This window comes from Aulonocara sp. 'chitande type north' Nkhata Bay, linkage group LG5 (genome assembly GCF_057382095.1).
Source record: "Aulonocara sp. 'chitande type north' Nkhata Bay isolate Kocher_YH1m ecotype deep benthic linkage group LG5, A_spYH_male_GT1.1, whole genome shotgun sequence".
NCBI lineage: Eukaryota > Metazoa > Chordata > Actinopteri > Cichliformes > Cichlidae > Aulonocara > Aulonocara sp. 'chitande type north' Nkhata Bay.
In genome coordinates, this window is record NC_141348.1 from 48,195,597 (window position 1) to 48,213,310 (window position 17,714).

A 17,714-nucleotide genomic window follows, 5' to 3' on the forward strand; every position below is an offset into this window, starting at 1 on the left:
TTAAATAGCTTTAGACAAGTGTTAACAGGAAACAGGAGATGGAAAAAAAAGAACGGCTGACGCCCCCTCATGTCACTGATGTCTCTCTGTTGAAGCTTCCACGTAAGCAGTTCGACCTCAGCCTCACTATTATTTTGGAGCCAGATGTGATCACATCTGTTAATCTGCTTACCTGCTAATTAGTGACAGACTAATAAAAAAGAGACGTTTCAACACCAAACCTGAAGCACAGACTTGGATGTACAGCTGTGTTGATCTCAGTCAATCAGCAGTATGATGAAAACACGCTGGCAGGAAGAAGTCTTGACATTAATAAAAATAAATCACTAGATCCTTGCATATGTGAGTTTAAGGAAAATTAGTTTTTTTTTATACATTTCTTAGGTAATAAAGGCAACCATCCGAAATAAGAACAGATAAAACCTGAGCTTTCATCACATATTTTCATGTGATCATTTAATGATAATGGATTGGATTTATATAGCGCTTTTCAAGGCACCCAAAGCGCTTTACAATGCCACTATTCATTCACTCTCACATTCACACACTGGTGGAGGCAGCTACGGTTGTAGCCACAGCTGCCCTGGGGCAGACTGACAGAAGCGAGGCTGCCATATCGCGCCATCGGCCCCTCTGGCCAACACCAGTAGGCGGTAGGGTGAAGTGTCTTGCCCAAGGACACAACGACCAGGACAGAGAGCCCGGGGATCGAACCGGCGACCTTCCGGTTACAGATACGCTTCCCAACCCCCAGCCCCAAAGAAAAAAAGAAGATCAGCTGCAGCTGCCCACACATCTGAGACAGAGACTGTAGGATGACTTTGTGGTTGGTTGGATTAAAGCTCCTGTGGAACAAAACAGCTGCGTTCTAAAATCAGGTGCTAGTGAAGCTTGACTAACCTTTGACCTCACTGACGGCAGGCCGATAAAGAGACTTTCACCACAGAGTCTACGAAGGACACTGAACATTAAACATCACTTTATCCTTGTTCCTTAAAATCGAATCTCTAAATTCAGTGTTCCTGGTTTTGAAGTACAAATGAGTGCTCAGTGTGAGCAAACACACTGTGAGTTATGACTGAGTTTTGCAGCCACCAGAGAAACACTGTGTGTCCTGTATGATGTGTTCAGGGTCTCTGTGGCAGTAAAACCTTCAATATGATTCAAAAACGAAAAGAAGTGACAGTGAAAGGGAGGATGTGTTTATCTCATGGATGGATGTGAGTTGAGAGCAAAGTAAAACGATGTGCTTCCCAAAGTTTTTGAACCCAATATTCTGTGACAAACAGTCTGGGTGTCAGTGTTTCACTGGTTGTGTGTGAATGCTAATGTTAATATATTAAACCCACGGGAAGAATTACAGTTCAAGTTATCAAAGTGTCAGCAGAGGCGCTGCTCCGGTGAGTGATGAACTCAAGAAATGTCTGAGTGTAGAAAAGACAAAACAATAAAACCTGTTGTCAAACTATCAAATAGAACAAGGCCCGTTTGTTCTATAAATCTAAAATCTTGTGAAATATTATTCTGTGTTACATGTCACACACTAGTGATATTTCCAGCATTTTATTCCCAATAGAGCAGCACAAACGGGACTAAGACCAAGGTGGAGGAGAGTGGAGACCCACAGGAAATCAGAATATTAGACAAGAAATCATTTGGTACATTTTTTTACTTCAGTATTATTTCAAGTTGTTTAGCATTAAAATTTATTATTTTAAATAACTCAAGGAAAGAGTTATACAGAATAATATGCATTTCAATAATGAATTGTATCTTAATGCATAGGTGCAAAATCATTGAGAAATCAAACGTGGATTATTAAAAATGACATTTCCATATTGGATCAGAAACGTCCAGAGTTAACGGTGATGTGAAACAGCTGGAGATGTTCAGATGTTCACTGGGAGCGAGCAGGATTAGAAATAAGTCCGCCACCTCAGGTCGAGCAAAGTTAGAGGCTGAGATGATTTGGACATGTGCAGAGGAGGGAGGGTGGATACACTGGACTAAACACGCTGGAGATGGAGCTGCCTGCAGGAGGAAAAGATGAAGAAGAGAGAGAAGATTCATGAAGGTAGAAAAGGAGGAGCATGCTATGGGTCAGGTCAGAAGGAGGCAGATGATCTGCCGTGGTGATTCCCACAGCAAAAGAAGAAGAAAGTTAATAATAGACTCTAAGTGGACGTTCATCACACATTCATCATTTAGTTTTACTGATTCTGATCCAGTCTGGGGCTTTTCTCTGTAAACTCTCCAGCTACTCCACCTCCAATCACACAGATGGGGTAAGGTTCACCGGTGACTCCAAGCTGACCGTAAGTGTGAATGGTTGTCTGGCCCAGCGACAGCCTGTCTGCAGTGTCTCAGCCGGGTATAGGTTCCAGCCCCCCCACGACCCTGACGTGGATAAGCAGACTGGAATTTGACTGTTTTTCAGGGGTAAATGGGTTTATGTGTTCCCTTTTGTAGTTTGAACTGTGTGTGATCTTCTGTTGCACCACACATTAGAGAAGATGTAAGCAGCACGGTGATGACAGCCTCCCTCACACTTTAATCTTCATTCTTATTTTGTTAATCGAGTTAATCAAAGTGTCAGGTTACGACTGAAGTCACCAAACCAGCAAATCTGATTTCACTTGACTTGTTTCTACACTTTGTTCCTGCTGCATGTTTGATTCTTGGAAGTAAAATTACAAGTAATTAAATTTGGGCTGAAAAGAACAACCAAAAGCTCTTTTGTTCCCACCAAATGAAGCAGGTGATCATGACAGAGACATGGCAGGACCTCCCGCATCGCCGTATGGCTCTGTTGAAAACCCCTCAGTTCATTCTTTTCAGCCGTCGCATACTTCTCATTCTTAACACGGCGACTTCTCCTCAGTTCGGGCGTTATCTGTGGAAGCTCATTCTTCACTGAGATTAAGCAACAATCCAAAAAACACAAGTCACCTGATTTAATATGCGTGGAAAGGAGATAAGCTGGAGCTTATTCATATTTGTTAAAGCTGCGTCGCTGCAGTGATTTCTCCCCGCCTGCAGTTTCTTTTTATCTGAGTGGAAATGTGACTTCACTGCACCTGTTCTGAAGAACAGCAGGCAGATATTAATCTGATGACCTGAGAGGAACTCAGCAACAATGTGTGTGAGAGAGAGAGAGAGCTCCACAAAAACAAGATGTGAAGAGAGGGAGGGTCTGATCGAGAAACTCAGAGACCACCAGACCTTCGTACACGACCAACCGGCCAATCGCAGCGCAGACTGCTCCTACATCATATTCCGCTTAAAAATCTGTTTTTATACTAATAATCACCTCATATGTTCCCCTTATAGTTCAGTGTAAATGTCTCCCTGCACTACAGGCAGGAATTAAAAACAATTAAAAAAATTAATTTACTGTTTTTGAATGATTTTCATGCCAAACCTCACAAAACTTAAAAAATTCATCACATAATATTCTCATTTATTTCAATTGGAATTGGAATCAAAGACGTCACATAGGAAAAAATCTTAGTTACACTTTTACTAATCATAAAAACGTATTGCAGGGATGTTAAAGTCATTAACATGGTGGGACACACACAGCCCACTTTGATGTGCAGTGGGCTGGACCAGTGAAAATCATGATAAATGTGTAGAGTTACACAAAAGATTCTGGTAGTCCATTGCTCAGACTATAAATAAATATATTTATAATAAAATATAATTTAAAATATACAATTTATCGTAAAATATTACAATTTTTAATTAATTCACAGAGAATTTGGTGTAGTATGGATGGCAGTGGGTCTTTATCTGTGGGGAAAACTGTAAAACTTGTGAAAATTTAGTTAAAAGACCAAAATCTGTGCACTCCTTCACATTAAAGCTGTCCAGTGAGATCACAGTGTTTTCGAGGCTGATTCTGGTCCCCGGGCCTTATGTTTGACACTAGTGTATAAAATGCTGGGACTCATTTTAAGGTAACACCATTGTTTGAAGCTTTTCACAGCTAATGTTATCTAATAACTGGATATTTTTGCGTTAAAATCATTTTTATGTTCAGTAATACCTCAGAATCCAAGCTTGAGACATATTCATTTGTCACGTGAACCTGTTTTATTCAAACTACTTTTTTCATTGTTCAGTCATTGTTGATCTGGCTGTAGTTGTAGTTCTGCTGCTGGTCACACCGACAGGCTGTGTTGTCTTCACAGGGCATGATGTGCAGTGCACACTTTGAGTCTCCCTTCAAAGAGCATTCACGTGCATCATTGTACAGAAAACATTCTTTAATTCAATCAGCCAGGCGAGCGCCAGGCAGCCTTCACCTTCACGCCTCACGTGTCTGATGTTCTGCAGGGAACAGAACGAGTCTTTCATCCTGCACTCTTTTCCCCTTCCTCTCCTCCTCTTCCTCAGCATTAACAACACAAATATGTGTGAGAGAACGAAGGAAGGAGACGGGCAGGAACACAAGACCATACGGTCACTGGCTCCTAATCTCAGTCATGTGGGAGAAACTTCAAACTGAGAGATTCTCGTACCCAAAACAGTGACGCCCACCACGCTTTCCCTCCATCCTGATGAACTGGAGACTATATGAAAGAGCCCATTTTATGAGTTCCCATCTATAAGAACACCTTTATTCTTCATTCAATGCTCTGTTATATAAAGTTCAGTGACCTTAAACTTTAACACTGAATGAAGCAAAAAGACATCCTGTCGTAATATAAAATAAAATTGTAATTAACTATAATTAAGCAGTAGGACAAAAGAAAAGAAAGCCTTTGTTTTTGTGTCAAACTCCTTCAATTAGTGATAGAATGATCAGCCTGTCGGTCACTTTAGCAGCTGGACTTGAGTTATGCTGTTTGCACACGTGCAGAATGCACTGCTGAAATAAGACACAGAAGTCATCTGGATGGTGTGCATGTTGCTCCCTGTTGGCTGATTCACTATCAGAGGCACATAATGCACACAACGTCATTTCTTCCTCAGCTCATTCTTCACAGAAACACATCTGTTTGTAATGCAGTGGCCACAGATCGCAGCCACGCAGGGCTGGGCTTCAGCTTTCTTACAGGGACTGACTTCTAATGACCTCTAATGATATACAGTATTACACTTTCTATTGGTTCAATATTTGACAGTTTGCCAATTTTTTAAAATATATAAAGTTTAGCATGCTAACGTGCTAGTATGTGTACATAATAACATTTTTACATAAAAGCTAAAAATAATGTGAATTTCTTTTGTTACTTTCTTTCTATTATTACTAACAGCCCACAAACAGCTCAGGTAACAACAACATCTGTGACCCCAGCAAATAAGATCAGGAGCTCAATTACTAGTTGCTGAATTCACCATGTAATGTAATTTATTCTGCTTATTTAATTCAGGTTCAAGGGTGGCTGGAGACCATCCCTGCCATAGGCTACGCTTTAAATATGCCAACCAATCACAGGGCTCACACACGCAGTTTGTTTTGTAAATCATTGCAGTCATAGAGGACAAACAGCGTTTGATTGACAGCCTATGAGCATGAAGTAGAATCAAAACACCAAGATGAAAACACTCAGCTTGACGCTTCACAGCAGCATATGTGACGAATCTCCCAGCTCAGCTGTTTCGGTCTGGACCAACGTGCTGGGCGAGGACGACCAAGAGGAACAAGTGGAGAGAACTTAAACTTATTTTCATCAGTGCATTTCCAGACTGATTTCCTTATGTTTGAGAAATGTTTGAGAACTGAGGTTCAACATTCACATTTATCAACGTATACCTTCACATCAGAAACCTCAAAAAGAAATGATTCAAAGTGGCTTTAAGATATTATCTCAGTAAGTAAAGGGGTTAGGATTAGATTAAGTGTCCTGGCTGAGTGTTTAATGTACACATTCATTTCAAGGTGAAAGGTCAGAGAAACAGGATTAGTGGAAAGGTTTGAATCCCCAACAGTAAAACACGTGGCTACAGCAGCAGCATTATAGAGGCTCCTGGACCTTCTCCCAGTTTCAGCATTCATATCCTTCATGCTGTAGCCAAGAGACCCGTATCCCCCTGTTTGTGTATCACAGTGGGATAAAGGAGCCACTGTCTACTTTTACTCTGCTTTAGCACACTCCTCTTCCTGTATGTCATCACCTCCACATCACTGTGATTGACAGGCAGCACAGTGAAAACACAGAGAGAAGATATGGAGAAGAAAAGACAAGCTCATATCAAAATACAAGAGCACATAAAAGACAAGCAAAGATACCAGATGATGCTCATTGTCCAGCCAATAAGAGAGACCCTATCAGCGTGTCCTCACAGAAGAAAGAGCTCATCAGTGGACGTCTCCTGCTGCTCACATTTGTTGAGCTGCCTGTGGTGAAAGCAGCTGTCAGGGAGAAATCCTCCTGGAACAGCAACTGGAGAAGTATGAGCAGAATGCTAATTGCTTGAAACTAACAGAGCATGGGAAATATTGGAGGAATGCTAATGATGGTTAATAGAGATTATACCCGCAGGGGGCGTGTCCATCGTTTGCTGGATTTAGCACAGATGATAGGATAGCTGTGTGTTTTCAGAGCACCTGTTTTCTCTGTGATTGACTGGAGAGTAAAGACCTGATGTTTGGTATTTAATAATGTTTCAGTTTGTCACAATCTCACACTAAACAATCTTTTAATGCACTTCACCTCTGCTTCAGTTCATATCTGACTGTAGTGTAGTTTACAGTAAAGTGTGGGTAACACTCACGTGCACAAAACACTTACATTTTTTTATTATTTAATGTAATTTATTTATATGTAATTCCTTCAGTGTTTGAGGACTAATTATTATATATAGTGTATATCAGCCCTCGGTACTTCTTGGCTTCTTGTGTTTCTTCGTCCTAATTGTGCTCTGACTCAGTGTCGTCTTCAAACTTCAGGAGATTGACAGACTGAGGTGCAGCTTTTGGTATAGAGAAAGAAAAGCAGCCTCGAGGAGAACAAGTGTTGATGGAGAGTCTGAGATATGCCTGCCCAGACTTGCACGTTGCTTCCTGTCAGACAGAAAGTCACTCATCCAGCTGCAGATGGGAGCTGCCTGATCCAGCTGCAGAGCCAGGATGAAGATGTTCAAAGAACAACTAAAATCCACAACAAGTAACTTGGCATAAGTTCCTGCAGAGTCATGATATTGAAGTGCAATGCAATATTAACACAACATCTACAGACATGTTTGCACTTTGTAGGCAAACTGCAGAGTCCAGGAGGGCTCAGTGACAGACCTGAGATGGGACAGTAGGGTGTTTGTTTTGCAGCCACTGCATTTACTCCTCTGTATACCAAAATATTCGACAGGAGGATGAGCCCAAAGGTCAGCTCTTCAGAGGAGCTGTGCATAAACAAATGTTCACAGAAGTCAATAAACTGAAGCAACATTTCCTCTACAACAATGTGAGAAACTGATAAAGTCAGAAAACAGTTACTGGAGCTGATTCTGTGAACTGTGGTGTGTGTTTGGTTTTTCACTGACTACTTCTGCATTTTGGCTTTATGCTAAATAAATGACAACATGTCCACATATGTAAAACCTTAGTATCAATAGAGCGAGTTATGTCTTTTTAACGTGACTGTAAATTATAGAAAGTTACAGGAAAGCTCAGAAATATATCAGATTTCAGATCAATTAGGAAAAAAGTTCTTTTAGTAACTATGTTTTCTCTGAGGATGCTTTCAAATGATTTTCAAAAGGAAAACTTTCTGTTTAGAATTTTGAACCTTTTTACTCTTTTCCTTCTATCAGCTGATGCAACTGCTCACTTGTACAAACCCGAGTCAGCCATCAACCATCAACCTTCAGCCTTCATTGGCCTGTCTATTTAGGTATAACCTTTTATCAGCAAGTAACAGAGAAACTCCAGGAACATCAACAAGTAAGAGAACGACATTCAGCTGTAATAAACTTCCTTTTGGGACAAACCAGAGGTGACCGGGGACCATTTGTCTTGTCTTTTTCTTTCCATGTGGGTCAGCCTGAACATCCAACATACAAACAAGCTTCAGTGCAGATGTGACAAGAACAAATACAGATGTGCATTCCTCCTGTTCACTGCCACGAGGGTAAATGTCTCTGTGTCATCTCAGTTATATAATGAAAAGCTTTATTTGGTGTTTCAGAGACAGTCGAACCATTTAGCTGTGTGTGTTTGTCTAACAGCATCAGAGGGTGATGTCGCTCCCGTGTGTCTACATGTACAGCTGATGTTGTCGGAACATTAATCTGTCATTCTGTGGAGATTCAACATCTTTTTGAGGACAAACACGTCCATCATTTGGAGGATGAGGTTAGGTTTAACAGTTCAGTTTGGGATGTAGTTTAATATCCTTGGAAAAGGTGAACAGATGTGTGTCGGTTTGTGTCAGAGAAGAAAGGTCCTTCCAAAAACACGTCTCTGCACTTTGCAGCCATATTGGTAATGCCTCCAGTCACTTATTTCAACACCTTATAAAAGCATCCTATGATTTAAATTTCATCACAATAATATTTTTTTATATTTTAGCAAATAAACAACCTCTACCACCCTGATTTTTCAGCAGATCAGTTTCCCAACAGCATGAACAGGTGAAACAATAGTGCAGTCTGTACATGTACAAGTAAGGTTTCACTCACTAAAACTGGGGGACAAACTTTATTGGATGGCCTACATCTCATAGAAAGCCATATTATTAAAATGCTCCCAAAGGTTACAGATACAGCAGTCACCTCCTAACTTTAACTTTTAAAATGGGAGTCTGGGGACTGACCTGCTTTTGAAGCCATCCCATGAGGCTCCTGTCATTTTGTGCACTTCCGGTTTGGCTTAATCTTCCAGCTCTGGAAGTTGATCCTTGTCATGTGTACATAGACTATAACTACATGTGTTTATGTGTTTGAGTAACTGTGTGCATATCAGAGGAAGTTACCTCAGGCACCCAGACTGTCTGGGGTCGTGTGCAGAGCGAGACTCTGAGCTGACAGTATTTACGAGCCTCTGGAGACATTAAACGCCTCGTACGGTGTTGTGAAAAATGCTTTACGAGCTCACGGCGAATATAATCCATCATCATCATCAAACAGTCAAGTCTCAAACTGCTGCGATTCTGAAAGTCCCCAGGATGTGGAAATACCCACTGAGAGTGTTATCCAAGCCTACAACAGCTCACTGATGGTGAGAGTGGCTTCTGCCATTGTTACATAACAGCTGGTTTTGGGGGAGGGTCCGATGTAAAGTTTTGGATGAACAGTTACTGTTGATCACTCAGATCATGTGCATCTTTTTTATTGATACCTTTAACTCTCAGAGTTGCTCTTTTACAAACAGCCAACAGGACTGAAAGATTTAAACATTAACATCTATCAAGAGGAGACTCCTGTCAGTGCCAGGTCAGTTTGCCTCTCGGGTGCAGAAGGTGCAAACTGTCATGTGGCAAACAGATGTCACGGGAACATTTATATCTAAGTTGGCAAACTGAGAAGTTTGGATGAATAAACAGAACGATCAAGACAAAGCTCAGTCGTACTGTGTAAGGAAGAACATTTTCATCATATTTTGTTTGTCTTGTTTTGTATTAATGACCCCAAATTTTACTGAGGTCAAAATCAAAACAGACAAAATCTAAACTAATACTGGAAAAAATACACAAACAAACAAAAAGCTGAAAGAATAAAAACATAACTGGGGGAAAAACTCAAAGTGAAATGAAGTCAGTCTTTCCTCTCAGCCATCTCCACCTATATGTGGAGTTATTTTGTAGCCTGGTTAAAACTGCATGAAGACGTCATCAGTCAAATCTGAAAACAACAACAGGATGCAAAAACAAAACAAAACAACAAAACTAACAACTAACATAGAAAAGACTCACTGAAGGACGGAGCTGGACACGTTCAGCAGGTTCAGATGTTACAGCGAGTTTTTAGAAACTCTGGCCTGAACTGTTCGACTGCACAGCAGAGCCGGGGACACAAAGTGCAGGTAACGAGGAACAGGTGGGCACGCCCCGTCATAGGTACAGGTACTGTAGAGCAGAGTAAATCCTAGACATACACACACACACACACACACACACACACTAGGACAAAAGCTCTGCTCCTGGGGGAAGAGGTATCACGACATTTCTCTCTTTTTTCATTTTCTCCTCTGTGTAACCAGAAAAACCTTCAATTTAAACTCAGGAAGCACAAAACTCAACATCAGCCCTTCTGTGAAATACTAACTACTGCCAGACAATATGTGTGTGTGTGCTGTGATGACCTTTGACCTCATGTGAAACCTCCTGACCTTCACATCCTCCCGCAGACTCCTGAAACGAATGGCACAGAAACCCCTCAGAGAACACACACACACACACACACACACACACGGTTTACTATCCTTGTGGGTACATCCTATTGACATACCGGTAATCCTCACCCTAAATGAGGGCTGTTGGTCCCCACCAGTATATTAAGAACCCGTACACACACACACACACACACACACACACACACACACACAAACGGGCTCCTGATGCTCTGAATCCGTTTAATTTCATTTTTATTTAGTTATTTTTTACAGCAGTGTTTAGGTCTGCTTTTATAATGAAGGTGTGGTCGACACTGGGATGTATGTCAGGGCTTCAGGTCAGCAGTGTGGAGGTATAGATGTGTTCAAGCAGGACTGTTGATCCTGAAAGTGAAGCCGTTTCCTGTCAGGAAGCATCGACCCACAGGGATACTGCCCAGGAAGGTTAGTCACACACACACACACACACACACACACACACACACACACACACACACACAGGGCCAAAGTCATTTCACACACATGCTGCTGCTGTTCGTGTGTCTTAAGCTCTTTTGTTCAGACTGTGTTAACTTTATGTGGTTGAGACAAAAAGCACATCAGCTCACACGAGCACACAGCCAACAGTGTCTCACACTAACAGAGCATTTTTTGATTTTAGCTGAAAAACACGTCGCTGCTGTGATCTGCAGCCTGAGAAAGGCTAAAAGAAACTGTCGCCTCATTAAACTAAATGTTTAGCAGCTTGTTACAGCACGTTCATACCGTCAGGTGACCTCTGGTGGTCACAGGAAACTGAACCTGTCATTTAAAGATATATTTGAGTCTTAGTGATGGCGCCTTAGTTAGCTACAAAAAATCAGAGATTAGAGAAGAAGAAACTTTCTTTGTTTCCTTTTTTAAATCAGTGTCAAAGTCATTTCTTTAAAGTATTACCATATTTTCATATTCACTATTTGCTTTTTATTGTAATTCTAATGACTAAGGTCCTTTAACCTTATTAAATAATCTGTTTTAACACAAACTGTGGTCTCAGCCTAAACAAACTAACAGTTTGTTTCTTTCCATTCAATGTGCGGGAGCACAGAGGCCAGCAGAGGGCTCGGACTGAGAAAGGGCTGCCAGGAGGCGCCTGTGTGGAGGGTACGAGCTCATACCAGGCTGTAACTGCAGAGCCAGCTGACCTGAGACTGTTGATTCTCTCACTGGGTTTAAATTCAAAACTGCTGCTGTTTTTATTGTGTTGTGTGGTGTTGCTGTATTTTGTGAATGAAATTACAGTGAACTTGTCTGGCCCCACGTCAGGCTGATGCTGCTGCAGCTTTGTGAACAGTTTTTAACCTGCAGTGTCTGATTTTGTCCAATTATTTTCAGCAGGGAGAAACGTGCTCAACATAACAAATAATAATATACTGTAAGAAATCAGCTGCTTATTTAATTCAGTTCAATTTTATTTTATTTATATAGTGCCAAATCACAACAACAGTCGCCTCAAGGTGCTTCATATTGTAAGGTCGACCCTACAATAATATATACAGAGAAAAACCCAACAATCATATGACTCCCTATGAGCAAGCACTTTGGCGACAGTGGGAAGGAAAAACTCCCTTTGAACAGGAAGAAACCTCCAGCAGAACCAGGCTCAGGGAGGGGCGGGGCCATCGGTTAGGGTGAGAGAAGGAATCTACACACCATCTTTTATGGATCAACATTAGCATTCGTTGGTTTCAAGTTGTGGTGTCAAACATAATTTCCTCAGGAATTAATAAAGTATTTTGATTCTCATTCTTTTCTGCTGTGCTCATATTTGTCTGTCAGACAGAAAGAGAATTTCCATACAGATAATGAACAAAGCTAACTGCATTATTAGTTAGCGACCGTGGCTCAGGGGGGTTGGGAAGCGTATCTGTAACCAGAAGGTTGCCGGTTTGATCCCCGGGCTCTCTGTCCTGGTCGTTGTGTCCTTGGGCAAGACACTTTACCCTACCGCCTACTGGTGTTGGCCAGAGGGGCCGATGGCGCGATATGGCAGCCTTGCTTCTGTCAGTCTGCCCCAGGGCCTCCACCAGTGTGTGAATGTGAGAGTGAATGAATAGTGGCGTTGTAAAGCGCTATATAAATCCAATCCATTATTAATTTTTTGTTTATGTCTAGACACTTCCAAAGGGTTGTGATTTTGTGGTTTTTTTGGACACTGCAGCCAGATGTAACGAGCACAGGGTGGAGCTGAAGGAGAAACCGAGGCTCATATGGCCAATTAGTTAAGCCACAGTGAAGCATGTCCTGTATTTCACTCTGATGGGGCCATAATTTACAAAATGAACAACATGTTGTTTTCAATAAGAACTCAAACTTGAGAATGAGACCGTAAACATCAGGAAACTGTTTAATGAGGTCACAGTCCAAGTAGGGTCATTTTCTCAACTTCTATACAGTCAGACTTCTAGAGGAGTCGCCCCCTGCTGGTCTGATAGAGAATTCATGTTTACGGCGCTTCTGCATTGGCATCACTTTTCAGAAGTCTACATCCACCTTTTATACGTTGCCTTTGGCTGACATGAAAAAACAACCTGTTTACAAACAATCACAAAGGTTTAAATAATTCCCATCCAATAAAATAAATGCAGACAGATGCCAACACGATGCAATCAGTCTGAGTGAGTCTGTGTCGATAAGTGCAGCTCGTCTGCGCTGCCTCTCTTTGCAACAGGGACTCGACTCCACTGGTTGTTATACAGAAACAGATCTGATGGTTTTATTTTTTATAAGAATAAAATTGCCGAGCAACTTTGTCCTGCAAAAACGAGATCTCAAATGTGGAGGAATTTCTGATTTCCTGTTTCAGATCTGTGAGGTTCTGACTCGACGAGTGTAAGTAGTTTATGTGTAAATGTGTATTTAATGTTAAATTCATGTCTATGTAGATTTATGATTTCTGCAAAGCAGTGTAAACATGTAACTGTCATCTTGACCCATTCAGCTACAAATTGGTAGCAGATTCATAGCTGATGCACTTATTTCTATTGTTATTATTATTTGTACTAGTTGCAGTAGTAATATTATTAGTATTAGTATTATTGCTCTGTTGCCGACCAAAGTCACACCTGCTCCTGTGTTTGAAGCAAACATGTCAAAGGCAACAAAACTGCAAGTTTACTGCACAATAATTCTGGTTGTGCTTTCATCTCCAACCACTGTTCTTCCTTTAGCATGAGCAGTTTTGATGTTCCTTTCTTTTATTCATTACTGGTGGATGTTTAATATTTATAAGAGCTCTTTTAAAATAAAGCATCTACAGTAAATCTGTTCATAAACACTTTAGATTTTCACCTTAAACCTCTTGTAACATGTTCAGTCTCCGTATCTGTTCGCTGTGTGTTACTATAAAGACAAAGCTGCTTTTCAGTGATTCAGAAATGAAAAATGTTTGATTTTACTTTTCAGAAATGTCCAAGAAATCAGACCTCATCTAGTTTAAATATTTGAATCCATGTACAAATATAGCCTGGCATCCAGCACCGCACAGACCACCTCAGACTCTGTCAGCACCAGGACTAAATGTAAAAAACTCCTCATATATTTGAACTTACTGACTTCACTCAGCTTTATTTACCCAGAACTTTAACAGCCACTGACATTTAATCATCAGATCAGTGGAGTCCACACACAAATGAAATTATGTGATGTAAACATGTAATAACACAAGTTTGCATTTTACTCCCAGAAGACATTTTGTCTCATTGGTAGTTTTAATAAATAGTACTTGTTGTTAAAAGCATTATTTCATCCATGCAGAGTCTTTAAACTGACGCCCACCTGACTGACAGCTCCTCATGTGATTCAGTAGACAGCAGATCTCAGGCTGTACCACTTTCTTCCTTTTTCCACCCTGCAGTGAAATCAGAGGTGCAGCAGGGCAGCTGTGAGCGAGCTGCTCACATGAGTTCAGGAAGAACCGGGAATGATTTCAGGTTCTGAGATTAGAAGCGATGCTGTGAGGTGAACCCTGACACCCAACCCACTGCTGACTTTGACCTTTCCCACGGCACACACACACATTTTGCTGTGATAAACACACTCTCTTGATGGCTCTCTGTGGGAGAGTTAGTTCACATGACCACCGGGGTGCTGCTCCACCTGACCGAACTAAAGGGTCAAATAAATGTCTGTGACCGAGCTAAAGGGCCATGTCATTGGTCAATCATGTGTGTGCACGTGAGTGAGCGTGTGCTTGAGATGATGTGTTTCTATTCTCTTCTTCTCAGCAGTGAGCTGCTGCAGAGTAACCACCTTTTAATTAACTCTGACTTCTGACATAGTGAAATAACAGTGGGTGTTATTGGACATCAACAGAAAAATGTAAGATGTAACTGTGGATTTTACAAAAACTGCTCCTTTAGTGCCTGGACAGGTCACATGAGACTAAACAAAGATAAAAAACAAGACACATATCTGATTTCCTATTTGCTATTTTTAACTTGCTCTTTAAAGGTGATCTGTAAAGTGTTCCTTTATTGTCATTTTCACCTCAAATTTATTTTAAAAAGATCTAGTTGGTTGTTGGTTTCATGGACAAAAGCAGCCTGTATAACATGGGGACATAAACACTACGTATCGAACAAATTTTCACACTTAACTGTCAGCACGCCTACATCACTGAGGGCCATGTGCATGTGAGTGAACTGGACCTTTAGCTTTCAGCAGCTGGAGTTCTGGAGCCAGGCTGCGTCCTTCGATGTTATTTCTATATCACATTATATCATTAAACAATAATATAAGGTTCAATTTTGTTTGTTTCTATAATGATCTAACCATCTTCACCACTACCTCCCAGTGTGATCAACACTACACACTCCTGTGCATACAGCAGCGAGCACGCCAACAACTCATGCAATTAAAGAACTTCACAGACAGTATGATCGGTTTAGCTCAGGACATGTGAGCAAAGGTGACACAAATGTGCCTTTTCTTTTACATAAAACAAATACAGGCCACATTTTCACAGGTAAATACAACAGAATACAATCCCAACATATTCACAGTTTTATAACTTATAACTTTTACAGTTTTAGAAATTGTCAAATTTCCATTCATGTGAGAACTATGTAGAAACTCACAAAAACAAGTACATGAAAATGTTTTTTCGTTCGTTTGTTAATGTTTAAAACTGTCTGTCAGGGAGCGAAATAGAAGAAAAACAATGGACAAGGACATCTGCAGTCAGCACAGGTATCGAATAAAGGCAAACACACCTGGGGTCTGTTCAAATCTTTTAAAGAACCAACAACAACAAAAGAGAACTCAGGAAGAGCAACCCTGCACCAGGCAGCACGATGCGGTAAATCCCACTAGAGGGCGCCAGAGAACAACCAATAAAGTAGCATCATACTCATAATCAACACAACTCTTAGGTGTGCACCTACATCCTGGGAGCATGGGAAGAGGTCGTACCTTGTTTTATTGTTTTACGGTAGGATTAACGTAGCTATGTCAGTTTTAGTCTAAGTGCCTTTTTACATATAGATGAACTGTTGGATTTTCCAGACCAGCAGGTTAAGGGAAGTCGTTTATGGGGCCACACTCAGACCCCCCCCCCCCCCCCCCCCCCACACACACACACACACACACACACACACACACACACAGTGTTCTTTGTTCACATGTATACCTATGTAAGATGTTATATGTTAATGACCCTATGCATATTCATGTAACCACAATAAAAGGAGTGCTATGGGGAGCCTGGCTGAGAGTCTGACAGAGGTCAAGTGGTGGGACGACACTTGGCTCCAGGCAGGTCTCCCTCATGCATGAGTAAACCAGAGAACTTTGGTGCCTTGTGTCTTGCTGCGTAGCAAATTGTCCTTAACGTTCCAGCGAATAGGTTTACGTTACAAACCTATCAATGTAGTTTCTACACAGCAGAGTAACAAACTAACTGAAATTGACACTCAGCACAAAGATTAACAACTAGAAATATTCTAACAGTGTTTTAAGGTTTTTATGTGAAGCAGCTTTGCAGATAAACTCGAGTCCTCTCCTGCACCTCCCACCGAGAGCCGCCAGTCTCCGGTGGCGTACAAGTGCTTAAGGAAAAGTATGTGCACCTGCTGTCACAACCCGGCTCATAGGAGGTGACAATCAAGAGGGAGACCACACACAGGCTTTTAAAGACTGTAAGACATATTTAATGAAAATAAGGTAAAGCAACTTAGAGACAATTTAAAGGACATAACAGCCAAAACTTCCAAATGAACAAAATGAGTGCCAGGCGGAGAGACAGAGCCAAAGCCAGGCACCCTGGTTCAGTCAAGGTGTCTTTATATACACTGGGACTGGCCTCTCAGGTGTGCTGCATCACTAATTGGGTCAGCTCCACCTACCTGCAAGAAACAGGTAAAAGAAAAAGAAAAACACAAGGCCAGCCCACTGGCCGTCACACTGCTGTAAAAGTGTGTAAAATATGTCATAAAAGCGTTTTTGTTCGTATGTTACACTTCAAATATCTGATTCATATAAAACTCATTTTTGTACGCTTTTTTAAATAAAGCTTTGTCCAATGTACATGTCACATGTTTTATTCTTTGGCCTTCGGAAACTGTAATAATTCATTTTGATACATAAAATATTCAAACTTTTTTGAGTATTTGAATAAAAAGATGCATCAAAAATCTTAAGCACTGATGAGCACAGACGGCTGAGAAGTGTTTGATGAAAAACGTTTTTCTTCTATGAGGCTGGATTTTCAGGTTCTGAGGAACCAAATGTGTAAATAATGAATTGTATGAATAAATAAAGGAGGCTAAATAGCAAGCAGTGCTAATGCGGAACTGTGTTAGTTTGCTGCTTCAATGAAAGCAGAAGGATCAATTTTAAAATACACCTTTGCCATCCTGTGATCTCATTTGGAAGAAAGAAGAAACTTTAGGTTAGACTCTGTGTTAAATCAGGTCTCAGCTCTGCTCTGTTTTGGTCATACAAACGGAGTTTTTAGTGTTGCAATGTTACATTTAAAATTTTAACCTTGATAAAGTAAAGAGTTCAGAAATATTTGCAAAAGCACTAATGGCATTTTTCTTAAAATGCAGTATTTAGAATTAACAGGTGTAATAAAATTAGTGACAGTAATAATTCTTTAATGATTCTGAATGAGAGAACTGCAATGATGTTATTAACAGGAACTCGTTGGGGTCAACATGGACAGGACGATAGTTAAAAGCAGGATGTTGTGATCTCAGCGGGAGCCGAGAGGGAGGAAGTGGAGTTTGTATCAGGCCTTTCTTTTTTGTTTGTGCGCATGATATTTATGAATCTTTACAGAAACAGATTTGCAATAAATACACTGCAATCAAAACATGACTCTTTTCTGCCATACTGCTCCTTTTTCTTTCAACTTCATCACTTTTAGCGCTCCTTAAGTTTACTGCAGATCACCTCA